Source organism: Sus scrofa, chromosome 16, assembly GCF_000003025.6.
Source record: "Sus scrofa isolate TJ Tabasco breed Duroc chromosome 16, Sscrofa11.1, whole genome shotgun sequence".
Classification (NCBI taxonomy): domain Eukaryota; kingdom Metazoa; phylum Chordata; class Mammalia; order Artiodactyla; family Suidae; genus Sus; species Sus scrofa.
In genome coordinates, this window is record NC_010458.4 from 50,694,139 (window position 1) to 50,709,671 (window position 15,533).

At 49.4% G+C, this 15,533-nt stretch overlaps 1 long non-coding RNA gene across 10 annotated transcripts in view; it reads right to left on the reverse strand.

Moving 5' to 3' along the window:
• LOC102164818 overlaps positions 1-15,533 on the reverse strand; it is a 230,832-nt gene that overhangs the window by 190,500 nt on the left and 24,799 nt on the right. For all 10 annotated transcript variants that reach the window (XR_002339638.1, XR_002339637.1, XR_002339634.1 and 7 more), the window contains exon 3: positions 6,532-6,691. This is a non-coding gene — a long non-coding RNA (uncharacterized LOC102164818). The remainder of the gene's footprint in view (positions 1-6,531; positions 6,692-15,533) is intronic.

Consider the following 15,533-nt stretch of genomic DNA (forward strand, 5'->3'; position numbering starts at 1 on the left):
GTCTTGGCAGTTGGAGCAATGCCTCCAGGCAAGGAGGATCCTTTGTATGCTCACACCACGGCCCAGCCAGAACCACACCACGGAAAGCAGCGTGTCCACTCATTCATTCACATGGCAGACACGGGCAGCCTTCCTTCCATGAGCCAGGCCTGGGGCCGGGCCCCAGGCTCCAACAGTGGACAGGACAGAGCCAGTCCTGTCCTTGTGGTACTTAAGAGTTGGTGCAGGGTGAACAGGCGGGGTACTACAGAACCCAGGCCCCTGGAATGTTTGGTTTATTCTTAAAAGGAAACGCCTTCCAACATTTAGAAATCAGGCAATTTCAGTTTCCTTTGTGGCTCAATGGTTAATGAATTCGACTAGTACCCATGAGGATGAGGGTTCAATCCCTGACCTCCCTCAGTGGGTTAAGGATCTGGCATTGCTGTGAGCTGTGGTGTAGGTCACAGACGAGGCTTGGATCCTGCATTGCTGTGGCTGTGGTGCAGGCTGGCAGCTGTAGCTCTGATGCGACCCCTAGCCTGGGAGCTTCCATATGCCTCGGGTATGGGCCTTAAAAAAAGCAAAAAAAAAAAAAAATCAGGCAAATTCATATCAAAGTCTAGACATCTGGCTTCTCTTTTAAAAAACAAAAAACGGCAACTGGAGGATTCCATTCCCTCTTGGCATTAATTGCCCAGAGTGGCTGCTGCCCCTGCCCCCACCAGATGGGCATGCGCTCTGCAGCCTGTCAGCGGCCTTGCTCTCTGTTGACTTAACACTCATTTCTCTTAGCTCTTTGGCCTCGGCAGCCTCCTCATCAGCAACCCAGACAAACAGTCATCAGACAATCCTCCGACTGCGTGATCATGTGTGTGAGACGGACCCAGAGGAAAAGTAAGAGGCGGTTTTCTGACACCTCGGCCTGCTGGGGTCGACAATGTGGGGGAGCCTCCTGTTGGCCCCAGTTCATCTGGGCCACCCAACGCTGTCCTCCAAGGTGGAGGAACTTCAGACCCAGCAAGGTTCTGGAGACCACGGCAGTCAGGTGAGGGGCAAGTCACCTGGGCATCTTCCCAGTTGCACTGCCATGGAACACACTGGGAATTGCCTCAGGTGTCCCAGCTCGTTTGAGACAGGTGACGCTCGTACCCCCATCCCCCTGAATGGGTGGGTCTTCAGCCACATAGGGCATGACGCCACTGCACCCCTGGTGTAAACTCCTCCATGATGCTGCATGGCCTCGGCTTGATCCTCCTTACCTTACCTACTCCTCTGCCCACAGACTCTGGTCCAGCCCAACTGCCCCGGTGCACATCCCCCACGGAAGAGCACCCCGCTTCCCCAGCCTGGTTCAGAGCTCCTGCCCCCACATCTCCCCTCTCCCCGCTTCACCTGCCCCTTCCTGGCCTCTCTCCCAAGGGATGCAAACCAACCTCTCCAGGAGGCCTTTCTGAGGCCCCAGCCCAGTCTGACCACTTCCTCCTAAGTCCTTGAGTTTAAGTCAGATGGTTTTCCACAACAAAATTCCCACTGCGAGAACAATTTTATACAGCTACATACATGCCGGGGCCAGAGCAGGTCCAGGGCCAGTGTAAGGACTGCCTCTTTCCAGGTGGGAGCCCCTGGAGGACCCTCTTGCCCAGAGCTCCAGCAAAAGTCCTTCAACTGACCATCAGCGAGCTGGACCACTCACTGTGGCTGGAGAGAAGGGCTGGCCCTGCCCAGATCACATAGGATGAGACTAGAGGAAGCATCTTTTCCCAAAGGAACACGTTTCTGGAAGAAGAGGGCTTGGATGCTGGCCCAGCACCCACAGCAGATGTCACCAGCTCTGTAGCTGTACATCTCTATAATTATGCACCTTACTCCGCCAGGGCCTGTGGCTGACACCCCTTCGCAGTCCCTCCAGGGCATGGCTTTATGCCCCACACGGAAGCTTATGGAATTAAACTCTAGTAATTGACATAGATCTCCGCTAGCCAAGACCTTGAGGTATGTATGTCCTCAAAGCGTTATGTCTGTTCATTTTCTCTCTCTAAATAGACAAAAGCCCCTCTGAGAGCAAGCCTGGCTCCTTTTTCTTCAGTGTCACCTGTAGTCCACCGGACCGCTGGGCATCTGCTGACCAATAACTCTCTGGTTACGAGAATCCTAGAAGACGTCATGGAGAGCATAGCGGCTTCCCAGTCAGACAGAGCTGGGCTTAAATCGAGGTTTCTTCCACCTCTTAGCAGCCACACCTCTATCAAGGTACCAGTTGGGATTCGAGTGGGGAAGAGGCCACTTGAAGGTAAGGGTTTTATTGCTGGAGTTTGACCCTGCAGCACATGGGATGGGGAGGGTCCAGGCAAGGGAGTGGGAAGGTCAGGTGGCTCACTGGCCAGTGGCTTCCCGAAGCTGAGTGGGACTGGGAAGGGGGAGCTGGCAGGGGAGAAAGCAGGGGGCTGCTGCCACAAGAGTCTGCGGGAGGAGAGCTGGATGCAGAGCCAAAGCGAGCAAAGGCCTCCGACGTCACCAGTCCCTCCACATCTCCTTGCCACCACATCCAATGAGGTCCCCAAGAGCGGCCTAACACCTGTAGTGCTCTGGCCTTCCCCATAAGTGGGATCCTCTGGTCCGTGAGCCCATTTGGAGACCATTCCCACTTCCTACCCTGCTTGTTTCTATGGTCATATCAGCATGAGAATCAGACAGCTGGCATGAGGTTCTAACCTTTCAGGTGTGCTCTGGTTGCCACATGCAGCCTGGGGCAAGCCCCCATTTCTTTAGGGAGCTCTACTCCACAGCTCCTAGCTACAATGTGCCTCCCCAAAGGATAAAACCAAAAGAATGCCTCGCCAGGAAGCAGAGTCTGAGAGCGAGAGCAAGAGAGAGAGATCGAGAGAGAGATTGAGAGAGAGAGAGAGAGAGAGAGAGAACAAGAGCAGTTGTAATACCCATGGCAACGTGGAATACTCCAAATGGATTTGTTTAATTTGAAGACTAATATTCAGGGAAACAGAAAGACAACTTGCTTGGGGCTGCTCACAGGTCCCTGAAGGTTGGTGCAGATGAGAAGTGGGCCGGGTGGGTGAGACCTGATGGAAGGGACCCACTTCCTTGGAGATGGGGAAACTGAAGCTAGGAGAGGGGAAGGAACTGGTCCATAGCCACCTAGTTTATCGGCAGCTCTGGCAAACAGGTCAACAGCTCATTTGTTCTTTTAGGCAACATATTTACAGAGTGTCTACTCTGTACCAGGCACTGTTCTAGGTGCTGGCGGTACACCAGAGAATACCTGAAGGGACCACTGGTGTACAGTGAATCTGTAAATCTACCCTGTGCCAAGTTTGGTGCAAGCTCGTGTGCAGCACTTCTTGATCTTTGCAGATAAAACCCGAGCAGGTATGAGATGGGGCACAGGCACTTGCCAAGGTCACACACCCAGTCTGCCTAAGCTTGGCCACCATGAGGTGTCTTCACCTCTCTCCCATATCACCACCCGCACAGCCACCTGGAGTGCCTCTGAGCTCGGAACTGAGAGAGCCCTATTACCTGAACCCCTGGGAGCTGGGTTCCTGGGAGCTCTCAGAGAGGCACATAGAAAAGGGCACTGGGGGAGCTTCCATGTGGTGCAGGGGAAACGAATCCAACTGGGAACCATGAGGTTGCAGGTTCGATACCTTGCCTCTCCAGTGGGCCAAGGATTCAGCGTTGCTGTGAGCTGTGCTATAGATCGCAGATTGGCTCAGATCTGGCATTGCTGTGGCTACGGCGTAGGCTGGCAGCTGTAGCTCCAACAGACCCCTAGCCTGGGAACCTCCACATGTTGTGGGTATGCCCTAAAAAGCAAAAAAAAAAGAAAGAAAGAAAAGAAAAGAGTATTGGGAATGTGGGCCCCCACAGCAGCAGGTCCCATTGCAGTAAGAGATCACCCAGGTCACAAACACTGGAAAACAAGACTTGCTCTACAGTCAGAAAGATCTAAGCTCAAGGGCAAGTCACTTGAGCTCTCTGAGCCCCGGTTTCCCCATCTGCACAAGGGGGACAACAATGTGTGTTGGGGGAAGAGGATGACGCATATGAAGGACTCTGGTTCAGCGCTCAGAGTAACAGCGGCTGTGATGCAGTGGCCAGGGAATGAGTGGGGAGTCCCAGGGCCCGGCCTCTGCCACAGGCACTTCCGGCTCTGGCCCACCAGTGGGTCGCATCACCTTCCTTCACTCTAAAAAGCTGGGGAGGCCAACCCCCTATTCAAGAATCCAACACAGCTGCTGCTTGGTGTTCACCAGTCGGGGGCTCGCATTCATGAACTGCATACATTGACAGCAGCACTAAGCCCCATCTAGAGCATGTGTCATGACTGTGGACTTTCCAGACTGATTCATGGAGAGCAGTGTTGGTGACATGGCACTTCTGACGCTACCTTACAGTTGGCATGTCTCTGATGCATGTGTTAGTCACTAATCCCAGGGCCTGAGTTTTAGAGCTGAATTTAGAGCTGAAACATCCCCAGGAGGGCAAAGAATCATCTAATCCAGTGGTTACCAAGCCTGGGGGCTCAGCAGATTCCTCTGGGAGCTTTTCAGAACGGTATCAAAAAAGAAAAAATCTTATTGGCATGTAGCTGACTTATAATGTGTTAGCTTCAGGTGTACAGCAAAGTGAATCAGTTATACATACACATCCATCCACTCCTTTTCAGACTCTTTTCCCCACACAGGCCACCAGACAGTACTGAGTACATTTCCCTGTGCTATACAGTAGCTCCTTGATACTTATCAGCATTGTAAATAGTAGTGGGTATATGCCATTCCCAATTTCCGATTTATCCTCTGTCCCAACATTTCCCCTTTGATAACCACAAGTTTGGTTTTGAAATCTTTGAGTCTGTTTCTGTTTTTTTGGGTTTTTGTTTTTTTTTGTTTTTTTTTTTTTGCTTTTTACGGCTGTACCCGTGGCATATGGAGGTTCTCAGGCTAGGGGTCGAATTGGAGCTGTAGCTGCCAGCCTATGCCTCAGCCACAGCAACACAGAATCCAAGCCTCATCTGTAACCTACACCACCGCTCACAGCAGTGCCGGATCCTTAACCCACCGAACAAGGCTGCGTCCTCATGGATTCGTTAACCGCTGAGCCAGAGGCAGAACTCCTGCTTCTGTTTTGTGAATAAGTTCTTTTTATATCATTTTTATCAGATTCCACATACTAGTGATCTCATATGATATCTTTCTCTAACTTACTTCACTTCGCAGGATAGTCTTTAGGTCCATTAGAATGGTCTCCTTTTGACGCACACGGTAAAAGCCTCATACAAAGGGTCTTCAGTAAAGAGTCCCCCAGTGTCTCCTCCGTAGAAGCAACCATTCTTTCTTATAAACCTTCCAGAAGGCAATCCATACAAGTGCAGGCAAAACTATTCTCTACGCTCATGGATGCCCAGTCTACCATTTTGTCCCCTATTCTTCTTGCTATCAGTGTATTTTGGATGTATGTGTCAATACACTGGGGCATGAAGATATAACTAATTTTTTAAACTTTTTTTTGGGTCTTTTTAGGGCCACACTCGCGGCATATGGAGGTTCTCAGGCCAGGGGTCGAATTAGAGCTGTAGCCGCCGGCCTATGCCACAGCCACAGCAACACCAGATCTGAGTCGCATCTATAACCTACACCACAGCACATGGCAATGCCAGGTCCTTAACCCACTGAGCAAGGCCAGGGATATAACCTACGTCCTCATGGATACTAGTTGGGTTCGTTAACCACTGAGCCACAATGGGAACTCCAATGTGACTAATTTTTATGGCTGCATACTATTCTGTTGTGTGGAACTGACCCCTGATTGACAGACCTCTATGGACATTCTAACTATATACTCAAACAAGGCAGCAGCTAGTTACCTAGCACTTATGTTCCCTTGTATATAAATCTTTGTGTACTTTTGTGAATTCCCTAAAGGATATTACAGAGATTTAAAATGAGATTCCTGAGCCTTCTCAAAGATATTTTGATTCCATTGTCCTGGGGTGACATCCTGCAATCTGAATTTTGAAAAGCACCCCCAATAATTTGGATGGATACCCTCGCTGGGAGTTTCTTGGCTCATCTTGTAAAAAAAGGAGTGTGCTGCCCTGTGAAGCTGAGTGGCCTGTATCAGGCCCTTGATGCCCAGGTCAAGTGCTGGGTCCACTGTAGTACCCTGGAGAAAGGCCCTTGCATTGTCACCACTACCAGTGACCGGGAATGGGTGTCCCTAAGCCCATGCCAGGCTCTTCTCAAGAAGCAGTGATCATGAGTCAAATGGCCATGGAGCCTGGCTAATCCCACCTGGTCCTGATTTCCCATAATTTTATGATGTCTGCTATCTGGATGGGCACACGAGAAGCCAGTAACAGTGGCTGCCTCTGAGCAGAAGACTGGGCATATGGGAATCTGGGTAAGGAAGGGGACTTTCAGTGATTAACAGAGGAATTATTATTATCATCATTATTTTAACAATCCGAAATAACCACAGAATATCTGGGTCTACTAGGTTTACTAACTGTATGATATTGAACAAGCTGCTTACCTTCTCTGAGCCCTGGTCAGGCATGGCTCCGACTCTGGTGGGCAGCGGTAAACTCTGCATCAGTTCATGACTGTGAAACACTTGATGGAGCTGTACACACTACTCAAGCAGCAGCATGAGGCAGCAGGAGACCGAGATAAGCGGGGAGGCTTCTACCACTCTGTAAAGGGCAGAAGAACCCAGAGAAGCAAAGGCTGTGAGTTTGAGGCCGGCCATGGGACAAGGTCAGGGAACAGGACAGCATGGCTGTCTAGCCTCTTGGTGGCCACCATAGTCCGGGCTCAGGCTTCCTGCAGAAGCCTCCACCTGCAGGTCCTGGACCCAGTAAAGGAGCTCATTTAGTGGGATGTTTTCTGCCCAGGAAGGCTCCACGGGGCCACACATACGCAGAGAGCGTTAACAGCTCTCCAGACTGCCAGGGGGCCCCATGCCTGGAGGAGGGCCTCCTGGAGCTGCCTGCTTCGCAAAGAGGAGTTTCCCTGTCTGGCCTTCCCTTGGGAAGCAGCAGCATTTCACAAGATGATAAGAACATACAGAAGCCAAAGCCAGCCGGGAGGTGGAAAATGGGCCAGGAGTCCTCAGCAAATTATCTTAACTATGGAAAAAAAAAAAAAAAAAGAATGTTTTGGAACCCTTTCCAGAGCTTATAGTGGAAAAAAAAAAACACTTCTTTTTTTTCCTTCTCTTGAAACAAAGGCAGTGGGTATGTTTCCCTCTATAGAGCCTAAACTGGGATGGCTTCTTAGAAAGAAAGTCCGAAACTGGGCTTCTGGGGGTCTGATCTGGTCTGCAAATGTCTTCTGTCTCCCTTGCCCCTGACTCAGACAAAACTGAGGGACTGGAATACCTCATGCTTTTGAGGTATTGGAGGATCTGGTGACCTTGGGCCAACCTATACCCTGACATGGCAGCTATTTTAGGTGTGATATGCCCTTTCCTGTCTGCTGCAGGCCCCACCATCCCCTATCACACACCACAGTGGCCTACATCTCTCCTGCTCTGCTGCTGTGGTAGCCCCTATCTTATGTCTTACCATGCTAAATCTAGCTACCATGCTAAACCCCCCCAGAAGAGTCAAACCAAACGCAGTGGCTGGCTCCGAAATGCATTTCTGTGATGTTGCCAAATGGTTTGCTTTCCAATTACTGATTTCCTTTATTAACTTCTGGCAAGATTAGTTTTCATGAGCACATCCTGGCTGTAAGTCTGATGCGCTGCTATTTAAGGACTGCATGATTTAAGGAAAGCTATTTAATGTCTCTGAGACTGTTTCTACAGGACCGATGTGAGGATAAAATTGTATTATTTTTCATGATTTTGTAGGTTGATTGGGTGGTTCTTTTGCTTCATATGGTGCCTGCTGAGGCCCAGGGATGGCTGGAAAATCCAAAATGGCCTTGCCCATATGACTGGCAGTTAGCTCTGACCACCAGCTGGGAATACAGCTGGATCTGCTGGCTGGGAGTCTTGGTTCTCCTCATTCACCTCTCCACATGGCTGCTTGTGCTTTCTCGTAGCATGGCTGTGAGGAGTATCCCAAGAGACGAAAACAGAAGCTAGAGTTCTCTGAAGGCCCTGAAGTTACCCAGTGTCCATCACATTCTACTGGTCATAACAAGTGTGAGGGCCAGCTCCAAGGATTCAAGGCAAGGGCAAAGCAACTCTGCCGCTGGTATAGACACAGAAGTTCTCCTTCCAAAAAAGGCATGGGAGGTAGGGGATTATTTTTACAGCCACTTTGGAAACATAATTTCCTATAAATGGACTTTCATGGTGCTTAATACACAGAAGATCATCAATGATGTTAATTTCATTCATTCATTCATTCCACACACATTTAGTAAGCTTCACTGTGTTCCAGGCCTTAAACTAGGCACTGGGAAGATGGAACTAGTTCCAATCACCAGGGAACTCAGTTCCAGGTAGGAAACAGGCAAGGAAAGAACTAATTACAGCACAACAGGCTAACAGCTTTGCCAAAGAATGCTTGGGGATTGGCAAATGCACTCAGGCTGGGCCAACAGACATCAGCCTTGGAGACTGGCTGGCTCTACTGGGAGAGAAAAGCTCCTTTTCACAGGAATGTTAGGCTGGCAGCGGGAGCTCTGGAGCTGCTGGACGCAGCCCTGCCATCACATGGGATCCGCCAGTGCCTGTCCTGCCAGGTTTTGGGAGGGCTTGTGACAGATATGCCAACCAAATTTCCTTTCTTGCTAAAGTAATTTGGATTCAGCTATCCATCACTTGTCAAAGATCCTTACAAACACTCCAGTCTTGCGGCCCTCATAGTCTAATGGAAGGGACCCACATGCAGCAAATAACTGCTTCAGTGTTGTAAGGGATAAAACAGAGATGGGGGGTGTACTTTGAAGACATGGATTGGGTTCATTTTCTTTCTTTTTTTTTCTTTTTTTGGCCACCCCATAGCATATGGAGTTGCCAGGGCCAGAGATTAAATCTAAGCCGCAGCTGAGACCTTTGTTGCAGGTGTGGCAACTCTGGATTCTTTAACCCACGGAGCTGGGCTGGGATGGAACCTACTTCTTGGTGCTGCAGAGACACCACTGATCCTGTTGCTCCATAGTGGGAACTCCTGGGTTCATTTTCATGGGGGCAAGTAAAGAATCTGGAATCTTTCCTGGAGGGGCTCCCCTACCCCCATGCCTACCACAGGGCTGGTCATCCTGTATGTTCCAGTGGAAGAGACGGCAGAGTCTCAAGATAAAACTGGTGATCCTGTTTTTAAATCTCTGCCCTTCCTACTTTCCTAAATTCTGGGGCTCTTATAACTGGCCTTCCTGGTGTCTGCATGAAAACAGAATCACCTTAGCAAAAGCAGACTTTTAATAGACCTCCAGAGGTTAATGGGCCTGGCAGATCTTTGACATTTATTGGATTTTACGAGCTAGTGGATCTGACACAGAAAGCCGATCAGATGTTCCAAATCGATGGCCCTTTGGGGTACTGTCTTCACACAGCACCATAATGAGGTGACCTTGGATGCCTGAGTCCCCAAAGAACAGAGAGGATGTCAGAATCCTAGGAACTGCTGAGCTGATCAAGGCCTACACAGTGCCCCGGGGGCCCCTCCAGTCCTGAGATGCTTTGCTCATGGTGCCTATGATCGCACACTCCTTTCACCTCACCCTGCCTCAAAAGCTGCAAGCACTAGCCTCTCTTAAAAATCCCTTCCCTCATTCCACAAACATCTGTGGAAAAGCTTCGTGATGATGTTCCTTAATAAATGGATATTTCTTGGGCCACTGCCCCGTACCAGGCATAGATGAGGCATAGGGGACCCAGAAAAGACTGTGATATGTGCCTTGTTCTCGAGCAGCTTAGAGTCCTGCAGGGGAGCCTTCCAGAGACCAAAGTCCTGTTTGTGCCCCAGTATGGGTCTGACAGAGGGGATTTTACAGAGAGAGCAAAGGCAGCAGAGAGGAAGGCACAGTGATTTGGGGGGATTAGAAAAGCCTCCCCAGTAGAGGGCATTTTGACTGGGTTCTCAAAGCCATGTGGGAGCTCACCAGGCAGGGAAGAAAAAAAAGGGGTGGGGGCCATCCGGGCATATAATAACATTGGGAATGAAGTATATAACAAATACAAGAGTGCAGAGACATGACTGTTTCACTGGGGCATGCAGACTACAATAAGCACTCATTGCTTTTCTCCCGTAGCAAAAAGAAGAAATGTGTACTTTCTGATTTTTATGCCAACAATGTGTTACTGTATTCCACTGGAAATTTCTCCCTGCTCTTTGTTTGCATATTTTTGTTTGCGTATTTTTTAATAATATCACTATCTTCCAGCTGGCTTTATTTTTACATTTTGTGATTTGACTGCAAGGTGTTTGGGGGTCAAAGAGTTGTCTTACATAACAAAGTATCTTCAAAATGCCTTGTTCATAACAGGTGATCAATAAATGTTAGATGAAAAGGAAAAAAGGCTTACGCTTATGGCAGCTGATTCAAGGAGAGACTCAGGAGATAGGAGGATTTCCACTTTGGAATAGCCTGAGTGAGTGAGTGCATTGGTCAGGGTGCTGCTTAAACAATGAGGAAATATATGCCCTCACGTAACTGGACACCTGTAAGAAGAGCAGCAGCAGTTTGGGACATTGCATCCAGATCCAATGCCCCCAAAGAAAATGAGAACGCTTTCTTCCTGAGTCTCTTTCTTAGGAGCATGGAAATATTTTCCCAGAAGCCCCCATCAAACTTCCCTTCATGTCTCATTGGCCAGATTTGGGTCACATGCCCAAGCCTAGACCAATCACTGGTAAGTGGACACAGGCTACCATGATTGGCCTAGACCATCCATGGACCGATACAAGATCCTATATGCACGTGGAGAGTATGCACTTCTACCACATGAAGCTTACCACACGATTATGGCAGCACCTCAAGGGTCTAACTCTGTTCAAAAAGAGGAGTCCATTTCTCGTATGTATGTGTGTCTTGGCAGGAACCAACTGCTATAAAAGTTTCTAAATACCTCCTCTATTTCCATACTTATCTCTTTAGGTGCCAGGAGCAAACAGTGTGTGGAATAGCCCTGGTCAAGGGACCACACTTTGAGTAACTCTGGCTTAGACAACTCAGAAACTTCCTAGACCCAGGATGGGGTCAGCTTCCTATAACTCTAAGGACAGAGAGATTAGAAAGTAAGAGAAATGTTTTCCGGGCAGGAAGTTTGATAGGCAAGTCATAGTGCTCCTTACACTACACTTCAACAATCGCTGCTGGGTGTGACCAGGCGAGATTAGGTCATATTCCATCCATGACTTTGAGTACCACTCCACACACTGAGATGATGTCTTCACTGTGTTCAGCTGCCTCATCCTTCTCTCGGGTAGAATGAGGTAAGGCTCCCATTCCCAAGCAGTAACCAAGACTGGAAGCAAAGAGCGTGACTAAAGGGGGCTTGGAAGGGAGGAGAGGATTGTTCAGGGTATCTGGCCTGCATCAGTTAGGACCGGATAGGTTATGCTGCAAAAACAAAAACATTCCAGATTTTAAGAGGATTATGACAACAATGGTTAAAATCTCACACATTCTATGTGTCCACTGAGTTGGCTGTGACTCTGGTTTGGGATTTCTTCAGGACTCAGGATGATGGAGAGACCCTTATCTGGAACACGGCTAATTTTGTGACAGAGGGAAAAATGAATATGGGGACCCACAAGATGACCCTTAAAGCTTTCCCGCAGAAGTAACACCCCCACCCCTACTCACATTTCATTATCCATAACGGGTCACATGGCCAAGCCTGACATTAATGGAGCAGAGAAGTATAATCCTCCCCAGGAGGATCAGGAAATATTTCTGAACAATAATACTGTCTCTTGGCACCACCTTCCTGAGCCTCAGTGCCATTTCTGTGAAGAGTGGGTCTCTCCTCACACTCCATAGACTGGAAAGTCCTTCCTGCCTGTGGACTCCACTGATGTTTCGATGTGATTCTCCTCAGAGAATAAATGCCCTGAGGTGACTTTTCCCCACTAAATAAATACTGAGGAGGGAAATGAGGGAGGGGTGCTGTGTATCTACAGAGCTAGATGCTCTGGTAGGTTCCATCTACACAGTTTTATAACATCCTTACAGTAACCCTCTAAAGGCAGGCATAACTGCTCCCCACTGGAAAACTGAGGCTCAGAGATGGTGAATAACTTGCCCCAACTCTTAAATGATAATAATAATTATTTACATACCACCATCAGTATTATTAAACGACTGCCGTTTCATGACAGTTACTCTGTGCCCTATACTGTTATGCGCTTTACTTGAATACTGTCATTTAGAGTTAAAAACAATCCCATGATATAAGCACCATCATTTTACTTACTCTGTGGGTGAAGAAACAGAGGCTCAGAAAGATAAATTCACCCAACTTACACAAAGGGAGCAGAGTCCAAGCAGAACCCAGATCTGCCCAAATCCAAAGCTTGACCTCTTAGCCCAGAGCACACCACCTGTCAAGGGTGGAGGCCCATGTGATAGCATCACAGGCTCTCCGCACCAGGTAGGAAGGAAAAGGGAAAGGCCTCCCCCACAAGACAGAAAGGGCAGGAAAGGGAATCCTGAGGGGATGACAGGAAGAACAGGCTGAGAGCCATGTGCATTCCAGATCATTCCAGTGGAGACACTGGTACTTGCTGAGACCCCTCTGTGACTTCTCTAATATGTTACTTTTGTTTTCTAATCAGTTGGCCATAGATTCCCTAGCTATGGTGAACACGCGTCATTGTTTCTGCCCAGAATCCCTTCTTTTGGAATATGGTACCCTGATTTCCTCTGGGGAACAGCTCCTCCCACTTGGGTCCTTATGGGGTTTACGGTCATCGTGAAGCAGGCTTCTTTATTCCGTGCAGTCACGTGTGGCTCATCTTAGTTATAGAAATGCCACGCAGACACCCATGGTCCTAGAGGGAGGGGGAAGGGGGACTTATTTAGGAGCCATTGGCTCCTCTTCAAATCCTGTGGTATAGAGGAGCAGAGTGAAGATGGCAAATCTGCATAGAAGCCATTACATTATTCAGCTGGGCGACACCTTTGGGGGAGCATTCACCACCTCATGAGTCTACCAGGTGGGCAGAGACTACCTCCCACTACAAAAGCTGAAATTCACTTCCCAGCCTCCTGCGGAGCTAGGGAGATGGCACGTGAGCTAGGCTTCTCATATCAGAATGCCTCCGCAGGACATCGGCGTGGGCGCTGATGACAGAGAAGCAGGGACTGTATGGCAAGGATGTGGCCATGAGCTGAATCCAGTTTCCAGCGACAATGTCAGCCCCAGGATACAGGCTCCAGCCTTGCTAGTGTTGGTGGTGCTGGCAGCAGCGTCTGTACCTAGCGGAGGAGCAGTTGTATGATTTTAGAAGTTGTTCCTAGCGGAGCAACCTCCAAGTCTGGGTCTCTGGCCCTCCAAAAGACTGGAAGCTAGCCAACGAGGAACCTTTATAAAATCCTTGCTTCAACTGGCCAGGTTTGCTTCCTGTCTCTGAGCCGGGACGGGGAATGCTGAGCCAGCTGTGAGCAAAATCTGGCGAGGTTCTCTGGAGCTTGCCTCACTCATCTTTGACGGCAGCCTGACCCCTGGAGACAGATGAAGAACTTGAGTATCTTGCACGATTCCAAGGGAGGGGGAGAGGGAGCCAGGAGAGAGCTCCTGAACCTTCTGCTAAACTGGGAATAGGGGGCTTTGGTTTACATGGCAAAATGACACATGACCTCTTTTATGCACCAGACTGGGGGAAAAGTTAAACTGCTCCCCTTCCATACTTTAGGAAATACAGACACGTGTGGCTAGTTGGAGGAAGTGGGGGCGGGAAGGATGTGAAAATTTGGGGCAGGGGAGCCTCCCCTGGCACTGAGGAAAGGAGAGATGGATCACTTACTCCACTCACTGGTTCTGGGGCGGAAGCGACCTGGACATATGCGTTAAACTGATCACCACTGGCCCTTCATGAAGAGGAGGGCAGGGTGGTCCTGGGGTTCAAAGAGTCCCTGGATCCCCCTGGCTGCAGCCCCTACTGTGCCAGCACATGCCATGAGATCAGGCTTCTAGAAAGCCTCGGGCTTTAAAAATGCAGAGTCTGGTGAATTCCAGACATTCTGAGCCACTGCACAGACAGCACCCACCATGTCCCAGCTAGGGAAGCCTTCTGAAAGCTCTCCTGGAATGCGACTTATTTGTCCGTAGGTTGTTTTGAGATTTTCAGTGGAGAATCGGGGTCTTAATTCAGAGAAGCCAAGCATATACTTTTAAAATGCCAATAAGCAAAAGTTCATTACTGCTGTGCCAAATGAGAGGCAGCCAGCCCACGCAGAACTCCTCGGCTCTAAATTTACAAGTGCAGCCAGCTTCTGAACTTCAAGTCCTCCTACGAGGCTGAGGCCCTGGCTAGAGGAATTCAGTTGTTTTGGGGGCCATGATGAACATGTTCTAAAATTGATTGTTCTGATGTTCTCACCAGTGTGAACAAACTGGAAACCATGAACTCATAGGCTTTAAAGGGGGGACTATATGGTACGTGAATCGTATCTACCATATTACATAAAAGAAGCCCGAGAGGACTGACTGACTTTGACCGTCAGCCCTGCTCTGAGCCAGTGTGGGACGAGAAGCTAGTTTCCCAACCTGGCTGAGCTTGGTTCCACCACCTCTAAAGTGATACGAAATGATCACCTTATACTTACATCCCAGACTCAGTATGAAGGGGAAACGAGAGGCCATCTGTGACACTGATTGATCCATGGGTCACCCTCCATAAATGTATGTGCCTTATCAAGTCCCTGTTCTGTATCAGACACTGGGACACAGAGACAAATGTGCCTTTCCTCTTGCCTTCAAGGAGAAAGCAGTTAAGGTGGGAGATGGGCAGTGATATTAAAGGGCCAGCAGTGCTGTGATTCAGAGTCCAGAGGGCACCAGGAAGACGGCGGTCCCTCCTCAGACACATCTTCCCTGACCCCAATCCCACAACCCAACACTGTCTGCTGCATCACCCTCCTTGCTGCTATGGCACCATCAGAATGTATTCTCTTGCATTTACTGGGTGCTTCCTTCATGCCTGCCTCTCCACCAAGACTGGCAGCTCCATGAGAGCAAGGCCCTTGTCTGGCTGGGTCCCCAGTGGCCAGAACCGCATCCTACATACTCAGTAAATATTTGCTGAATGAAAGCAGCAGGATGAGGCTTGGGGGATGAAGAAGCCTGGGTATTCTGGGCTGAGAGGGCCACAGCCAAAGCCACGGAGACTGGACTGTACGGCAGAGGGGGAAGCGGCGGGAGGGGAAGTGGCAGGAAAAGAAAATGGAGATACAGGTGGGGCCGCCCCAGGGCAAGACTCGGCTCTCACTCCGGAAAGGGGACTCTAACCACTACCGAGTTCCCCCCTCTCTGCTGACTCCAGTCTATGGCAAAACCCACAGATTCCTGTTAGGTGTGCTGAGTGCAGCCTGTGTGTTTCTATAGCAACCGTCACCATGGCAGCAGAGGCC